At 41.7% G+C, this 9290-nt stretch overlaps 1 pseudogene; it reads right to left on the reverse strand.

Moving 5' to 3' along the window:
• Positions 1 to 3608: 3608 nt before the first annotated feature.
• Positions 3609 to 4244, reverse strand: LOC110290380 (annotated as a pseudogene).
• Between the last annotated feature and the right edge of the window lie 5046 nt (positions 4245 to 9290).

Genomic DNA, 9290 nt, shown 5'->3' on the forward strand with positions numbered 1-9290 from the left:
AATTGAAAGAGTAACAGGTAATCACAAATGGCAAATATGGATGGGAATTTTGTTAACTGCCTTTAAAAAAAAGTGTTATTAATTAAACTCAGTGCTTCCATGTGTGCCAGACAGACATTCTACCGTCTAGCTCCGGGCCTGTCCGTCGCCTGTTATTTTCTGTTGTGTGTGTTTAATTTCTGGAAATGGTGTTGAAACACCACCAAGACACCTTTGATGGCTCTGGATCCCAAAGCAAACCTGATCTGATGTGTGGTGTTTGCTTTTTAGAATACTTAAGGGTTTTTTTTTTTTTCTTTTTGTGCATATAAAATGCAGTGTTTATTTTTTTCTTCTATCTTCTTTTCTATCCTTGTTCTCTCCACCTTCTCCCTATAGGTCCCCCTCCCCCCCCTTTTTTTTACATTTGGGCCTTTTGTTTTGTTTTATGACCCTCTGATTTTTAAATAGGAAGCTCTGTGTGGCTGAAACCATCCTTTGGAGCCTGGTGGGCTCACTATACAATGAAAGCCTCTCCGTATTCACAATTGGCTGTTGACAGACCTAGACTTGAGCAGGCCCAGTGCAGGCAGCTAAAGCTGCTGAGGGAATCTACTTGCCATGGCTGTACTGGGCTCTGAAGATAGCATTTCAAATCTCTTTTCCCTCTCTGTTGGCTCTCTTCCCCAGCGTCCCCAAGCAGTCCCACAGAGGGAGCGGTAGGGATGTCTTGTTGAGGGCTGGGCACTACGCCATCATTTATTCTAAGCGTGTTGAACACCCATAAAGCACCTGCATTTGCCACCTTTTACTGTCTGCATCCAGAGCTGGAGGTGCCAGTTTTGGTGGAGAACTTACTTTTGAATTAAAATGAGAGACTTGAACCAATCTTCAAAATCCATATTTGGAAACTGTTTTAAAGTCTGAATATGTTCAGTGGCAGAGGATGAGAATTAAATACCACACATCTTCACCTAGGGAGTTTGTGTCCATGTGAATTTCATAGTAAAACAAACCCATCTGCTTCCCATTCATTTATATTCCACACCCAGGAACATGATTCTGTGGACGTTATTTGGTGTCCAAACAGATTCCATTGGGACTGTCTTCAAATTCTTAGTTATCCCTCTCTCTCGTTCCCTCTCCCACCCAGATAAAGATGGAGAATAGGGAGGTGGGAGGAAAATGCTGTGTTCTATTCAGACACAACATCTGGATTTAAAAGGAAAAGAAAATGTTCCTTAAATGCAAAGGTAAAACTTGCAATCTCATGATCGTGTGCAGATGTGACGCATGTACAGAAGAACACTCTGTTGACGTGTTCCTGAAGCTACAGTGATCTGCAGAGGGGCTGGCTTGTCATGGCACTTTGTAGGAAGGAGCCTAGGTCTATAGCAATAGCATATCCTCAGAATGAATTGCATCTGCTAGTTGCTGCAGTAACCTGCTCTGTTTACAACTGGGGATAACAAATAGGCCCTGTACGTTCTTTTCCAAAAGAACAAAACACAGGTCATTTCTAAGGCATTTGGCACAGCAGTCAAGCAGGGCCAACAAGCTTCCCCCTTTATCAAAATATATTCATTCCTGTGTTCAAATTGCTGTTTTTGAGTCCTAAATCTCTACCCACACTAATTTCTATGGGTCAGACTTTGACCCTGATTGGAAGGAAATCGGGAGTCAGATATTCACAGCGGAGCGCTTCCACCTTCCTGTGTGTCAGAAGCCATATTGCTGCAAATGCCTCACACACCTAGGAGTGCGGCTTGTGGAACTGATGAGGTGAGAGCGTTGCACAGCAGCGCGGGCCTGGTAATCACAGGACTGAGGCAACACATACATCATCTGCCACACAGGTTGGCATTTCAAGTAAAAAACCTTCACACTGTGTAAGGTGTTGGACAAATGATGGCCATATGCATGTTTGTCTGGGTGCAGATGGCTCAGTGTTCTCAGAGAGGAGAAAGCTGAGCTCGGCTCTTTTTTGCAGACAGTTTAATATTGGTGACACAGTTTATGTCCTCTGCAAAAACAATAATGGAACGGAAGGTGACATAAATTATTTGCAAATCGTTTGACATATGCAGGGCACTGTCCTCGCAATAATCACCATCAGTCTGTCAGTTTAAGATATGAACCATGCCACAGCCATTTTATATCACTGTGTTAAAGCTTTCACATGCTGTAATTTTACAGATTTGTTCTGTGGGGATCCACGGCAACACAAATCATATTGGATTGTGTTTAGTCATGTACTGTATCATGCACATTTCTTAGATAAAAACAGAAGCACCCATTCCATAGGATGGAGGTCTGGAGATAGTCTCTTCCACTTCCAATCTTTGTAAGTTGGTGCCCGAATAAAATTCCCCATCAATATGATCACTCAACTTGAGTTCATTTCTCAAGGTAAGTGAGGTTATTTATGGGAGTGTTAGCTTTCTAACTATCAAGCTATCTGGACTATAAGAATTCAAAATGGTTCATCACAAGGATATTTCTTAACTATGTTTTCTAATAAATTCGCAAGTTAGCACGCAAGTGCCCAATGATATGTCATAACCTCCTATTAATTTTGTATATGGCATTATTGCATATATTTTCAGCCCAAAAATATAGCTGCAAATGGCGATTAACTAGCAGCCTGTGTTGTCCTTGCTTCTATTGTGTGACCTAATGCCATGTGTCATGTTTTACTTACTGAGTCCTTGATGCCAATCAGTGCTGAGAGCCGAATTGTACAGTGTAACCATATGGAGCAAATGTTTGAAGTGTGTCTGAGTCACTGCTGCATCGCACATATTTGGAGCAATTGATAAATGACCTTTAGAGAGAGTTTCTCAATTTTCCCAGAGTTTATAAGAAAACTATAAATTCTACAACATGGCACTCAGAATTCAAGTACGAAATTTTCAAGAGAAATATGATTTGTTTTATTTGGCAAGGTTACTTCCACTCTGTTATATCAACAAAGCTGCATCTGCTGTCTCTCATTACATGGCTCCTTAAAAAAGATTTATTGCATTTCCATCTTTGAAATAATATTTATTTCTATGGCAGGTAGCCACGATCGGTATGCTCTCATAATTATCACTATACTGATAAGTGCACCGAGACTGCATATACAGACAAATTGTTTTAACCTGTCTTAAATGGTGCACTTAAACGGTACATCAGGGGACTTGACATTAAGTTTAGATGATTTCAGAAAATCTCTATAGTAGCATTAAATCGGAATATACTTGGCACTTAGGGGAAAAAAATTAAACGAAAAATTTAAGCTTGATGAGGATGCCAATACAATCAAACGTTATATTTAAAGGACTAAATGCGAAGACAGAATTGTTTTTATTGTCTTCCAACAAACTTAACTAATCCATTATCTCGTGAGTTGCTGCCATTTTGCTGAACAGAGTGCTGTACTCCTGTGTTTATCCTTCTGTGGAGCCAATCCAGCCGGACGTCCAGATGCCTGGTCTCCGGGTCGCCCGGTCACCCGGTGTATACCTCCAACTCTCCATGCTGTCTGTCTATCTATCTATCTATCTATCTATCTATCTATCTATCTATCTATCTATTTAACATATAGAACAGAAAACACCTTTATTACAGGAGCTGTGAAAGATGGCTTATTTGCCTTTCCGGGCTTTGATTTTCCGCAGACAGAAGAACTCCAGCTCCTTGCCTTTGAGCACATTACCATCTCCTCTGCCACACTGGCCTGGTCTTGAGGCAATACAGGCAAAAGCTTATCCTGCTGGAGCTGCTCCTCTAGAAGACTGCTGATTTTGGCTTTTTTTTTTTTCCTTTCGTCATATTTCTTTTGAATTTTTTTGATTTTTTTTTTCATTTTTGTTTAAAATCTCTTCCTCCTTAGGAGTCAGCCCCCTTTCTTGCGACCCAGGGGCAGTGCATAGTGGGACTCGTCCCATTGCCCTATGGCGTGCTGTCCATAAGCACAATGCAGTTCTTCACCAGGGTCTTGATATGGACAAGCTCATTTATTGGATGCACTGTAGACACAGCATGGATGATCCTTGTTTTGCAAGTATGACTCTCAGAGCCCCAGGAAAAGTTCCCCACATCACATCTCAGGGCACGGTGCTTCTGATTGCCTCCTGGAACTCGGGCTGTGTGTATGCGGGAGGGCCAGTCTTAGTGTTGGCAGCAGGCCGTCCCAGCTCATACTTCCGCTTTGTGTGGTATGTTTTTCTCTTACCTTCCGTCTTGCGGAGCTTGTGCCAGTTGTCCGGAGAGATGCCCATCGCTTGGCGTTGGCTGGAAAGAGGAAGCACGAAGCTTCACTGTCCGGTTTCTAACACGCAGCCCCGCCTTCTTTCCTCCAGGCGCTTTATAAACGCGTCCTTACATTACCTGCCCCAACTCGGTGATCTCACCACCCACCCGATGCTCCTTTCTCTCCTGGAACTTTCCGTTGTGAAACACGTCTATGGCGTAGTCAATTCTTTCATCTTCGTTAGCCTGCCAGGTCTTTGAGACCACGGTGGCTACAAGAGGCTCGGTAAATATTGGTTGAATTGGAACATTTCTCACTACTTGTTCTTCATCGCAGTATTGTCGCGGTACTGTCAGTACCATGATCCACGCCATCCCTCTGCTCGTGCTCACCAAGGAGTCTTTTCAGCGTCTGCCCCTGCTTTAGTAGAGTGCACGCCTCCTCGGCCCTGTGTACAGCTTTGTTCTCTCTGCTCTGGGAGACTCCTTGTCCTCTCTCTTGTTCTGACTTACTTCTCACCAGCAGGACTTTACACCTGTTATTTATTGTCTTAATGCTAATGTTTGTAGGTGTTTTAATTTTAGTTGTGATTTGTTTGTTTGTTTGTTTGTTTGTTTGACATAAGATCTCTTTCTGCAGTCCTGACTGTCCTGGAACTTGGTATGTAGTCCAGGCTAGCGTCAGACTCACAGAAATCTATTTGCTTTTGCCTCCCAAGTGCTGTGCACCACTATCCTCTACTGTTAGTTGTAATTCTTTTTCTTTTCTTTTCTTTTCTTTTCTCTTCTTTTCTTTTCTTTTTGTTTATTTTGAGGCAGGGTTTCTCTGTCCCTGGCTGTCCTGGAACTTGCTCTGTAGACTAGGTTGACCTTGAATTTATAGAGCCACCTGCCTCTGCTTCCCAAGTGCTGGGATGAAAGGCATGAACTACCACCCCCTTGGTGCTATATTGCTAAGGGTAGTGAGAACATGAAGAAAGAACAGACAGACAGGCACACATATAAAAAAGCTGGGGTCAGGTGGGTTGTGTGCACTCTGAGGGGGTGAAGTCAACTATAGGCCAACCTGGAACCTCAGCACATTTGTTCCGTACAGCACCAGGGGAGGGGGCAGCCAGTCTAGGTAGAAGGTGTCTGTAGAAGTCGGGGAGACAAACTCTGTAAACATCCAGGGAGAGAAAGCAGCAATTACTCATCTTTGCACATACTGGTCTATTATTCAAAACACTGGAGCGTGGTTACACACAGTCACCATTCATAGTTAGAGCAGAAGAAGGCTTTGCCATGAGCCTAACCTGTATTGTGAAGGCTTTGCCATTTCCACAGGTCTGAGGAATTCATTGGTCCTTGGCGTGGCTGTGCCCACGTCAACAAAACACGTTTGCTCAGGATATCATCTGCTCTTTACACGGTCCCGCCCGGCTCCTCAGCTCTTCACAGGACGACAATACTTGTTCCTGGTTTAGATGCTTATTACTGCTGAGTTTTACCAGTTTCTAGGTACAGAACCATGGTTACACAGACAGACAGACAGACAGACACAAGCATATGCAGAAAAGTATAGCTTGTGTATCCATGTCCTGACTATAATCCTCAATGTCTGTTTCTCTCCTTCTCTGTATTCTGCAATAGAGAAAATAGTTCTTCCATGAAAAGTTGTATGTGTTTCTACAGATCTATCTCTATATACTTTCCAAACCAGGTTTTTTTTTTTGACTGTTCTTTTTTTTTTTAATTAGGTATTTTCTTCATTTACATTTCCAATGCTATCCCAAAAGTCCCCCATACCCTCCCCCAACTCCCCTACCCACCCACTCCCACTTCTTGGTCCTGGTGTTCCCCTGTACTGAGGCAGATAAAGTTTGCAAGACCAATAGGCCTCTCTTCCCAATGATGGCCGACTAGGCCATCTTCTGATACATATGCAGCTAGAGACACGAGCTCTGGGGGTACTGGTTAGTTCATATTGTTGTTCCACCTATAGCAAACCAGGTATTTTTATATTGCCCAGGGTGTCCTCGAACTTGTGGGTTCAGTTTATCTTCCTGCATCAGCTGACTATCCAGAGCTACCACTTTGTATGCCTCTATGCTTGGTTCTGTTTTTTTGTTTATTTTTATCTTTCTTTTTCTTTCTTTCTTTCTTTCTTTCTTTCTTTCTTTCTTTCTTTCTTTCTTTCTTCCTTTCTTTCTTTCTTTTTGTGGGGATTTAACTCAGGGTCTTATCCACATTAGGTAAGAGTCTGACCCCGACCCACATCCATGACCCTCCCCTTACAGGCATACTTTTGCTAATATACTCTTGGAATAGATCCCTGGACATAAGATCTACAAGTTAAATGATGTGACATTTTGCCAGCAAATTTCCTAATTGTTCTATTTTTGTGTGACTATTATCAGTGTGCTTGTTTCTCCACAGCCTCAACAACAAAATATGTTTTCTACCTCGGTCTTCTTAAACTTTTTTCCACTCAAGACTTCTTTTGCTCAAGAAACTTTTACATAGCCAAAGGTAGACAGGCAGGCATGTAAAGTAGGTACAACACACACACACACCAAGCACTTGCTTGTACTGTCATAAGGAAAAATCATTTCAAGTAATATATAATTTATTTACTAGTGATGAAGGTAAATGTACATACTAATGAGATTATCTGCTTGTTTACTCTCTTGTAATCTTGCCAGGATATTTGCTATGGCCGAGTGTAGAGCATCTTCAGTGTTTTTCAGAGTCGAGTGCTAGATTGATTTGATAATCAACGTCAAGAACTCTACTTTAAAAAAAAAAAAACAGATTTGTAGTACAATATGGTAGAAGTATGTCTGGGGCCATTTCAGAAGCTATGGGAAATTCATCCCCAATCCCAAGCCAATGTTGTCTATTTTTAATAACTGAAACTTGTCAGCAACTCTAACAGCATTTTAAAAATCTAAGCTTTCTAACACAATACGACCCCAAAATAGTTTGACTTGTCACAGTGGGAAGATATTAAAAGGCCTCTCCATAGTTAAATAGAATGATTTTGTAAGAAGATAAAACTTTATATGCAGTCAGAACACTGAGATTCTCACTGCTCTGTGGCCTTGAATCCGAGCTTACGGGTCATGTACAGTAGAGTCCCAATGCTGTGTGTTCACAAAGGCTGCATAGATGTCTCATGGTGTGGTCCAGCGGTGCCCAACACCCTGGCCTCCTGGTGCTTTGGAGTTTGTATTAATCCTTTGATTATTGCACCTTCAGAAACCCTTTACTGTTCCCACACATTTTTGAGATTATCCCATTCAGCTATGTGACCTATGTGGGCACTTTAGAAGCCTAGTGCTAAGGGTTGATTTATATTTCTCTCATAGATAAGAAATAGTTCCTCAGTTTAGTTTTAGAAATAAACTTTTTTGTCATGTATTGTACACTTAACAATCTTTGGGGTTTATAGAAATATATACTGTGTGACTGCCATCCAAATCAACGCATACAGCATTTCCCTCACCCCACTGTGTCTTTACAAAACACATGGAATTAGTGGATAAGCCTGTGAAAGACGCCCAGTGTCACTGCCTGTGTGAAGACGTGAAGAAAGTCATAGTGAAACACGGGTACTCACACATGGATGATGGAAATGCCACATGTGTTGATCTGGGCGACTTGAATCTCATAGCTCCTTGGATGCTCTCAGTGTTGTCTAACTGAAAAAAAAAAAAAGGAAGGTGGGAAGACAAGTCCGGTTGTCTGAAGTCTCCTCTCTCACTACACACTTGCAAGTGTTACTTCCTTTAGTATGAGTTTGGACGTCTTTCTAGATGGTTAAGGACACCTTGTCTTTCTCCTGTAGCTTGTTTTCTGTGATCTTATTGGATACCATCTCTCTCTCTCTCTCTCTCCCTCCCTCCCTCCCTCCCTCCCTTCCTCCATCTTTCTGGATATGTGCATGTATAGATAGACACATACTATGTGTGCATATAATTTATAAGCACATGCATGTGTATGTATATAAAAACAAAGATGAAACGAGTTACTGGTTTCCTACTGTCTTTATTTTCAGACAACATTGTTTGCCATAGAGAAGTTAGTTCCCGTATGTGTAATATAAAAAATTACTAATTAAAACCACCCAGAGAGTGGAGGAAGCCATCCATTTCTATCTAGTTCTTGTGTAGTTTCATTTAAAAAACATAAAGTTCTTTACCTGGCGTGCATTCTGGTATGCGGATATGACGAATGCACTCAGTTTTGCCTTTCTGACATATAACTCGCCAGGTAACCCAATGCTTTTTATTAAAAAGTCAATTTTCCCTCTCTGATTAAAATATTTATTAAATCCCAAATTTGAAACATTTACTAAATACAAAACCTTCCATGCAATTGTGTCTAACTCAGACTTTCTTAATAGTTTTATGGTTCTGCTCATTAGTGTACTGAAACAATGCTGTTTGCTGTTTGAAATTCGGTATTTGTTAGTTAGCTCTTGGCTTTCCTGGCTATTGTTGATTTGTTTGTTCTCTCAAATTATCTTCCTAACCTACTTGTTTAACTGAAGGCAGGAGTGGAGAAATGAGTGGAAGGCACTTGCTATTTGACAGCTAGAGATCTCTAGGAAAAAAAAAAAGTCCCATTTGAGGAGCATTTTGAAGGTTAATTTTTCTGAAGCAGGTGTTACTCGGAGGGGTGACTGGAATAAAGGTCATTTGGGAAGCTGGAACCTGACTGAGCCATTAACCTTGGTGCTTCACCTAACAAGCAAGAAAAACCTGGAGAACAGAAATCAGAACACAGCAACGAAAGACGTAACGATGTATCTTATTGCTTCTGTGCTAGCTTAACTTTGTGTCCCCCTGTAGCTGCTAAAGAAGTTGGCTTGTCCTGACTTTGGCATTTCCCATCACCTAAAAGGACAGGATTGTCTGCTGCACTTCATATCATTTGGTCCAGTCTTAGATGTGTGCTCTGAATGGCTAGTCACTGGCAGCGATGGCCTGCTGTAAGCCATCTGCTCTTGGCTTCGTTGGGAGAAAATGCTGGGAGAATCACTGTGTTAGTGAAGTCTGAGCCTTTCGAATGCAACAGGTCTGGATTCAAAT

This window comes from Mus caroli, chromosome 2 (genome assembly GCF_900094665.2).
Source record: "Mus caroli chromosome 2, CAROLI_EIJ_v1.1, whole genome shotgun sequence".
Taxonomy (NCBI): Eukaryota; Metazoa; Chordata; class Mammalia; order Rodentia; family Muridae; genus Mus; species Mus caroli.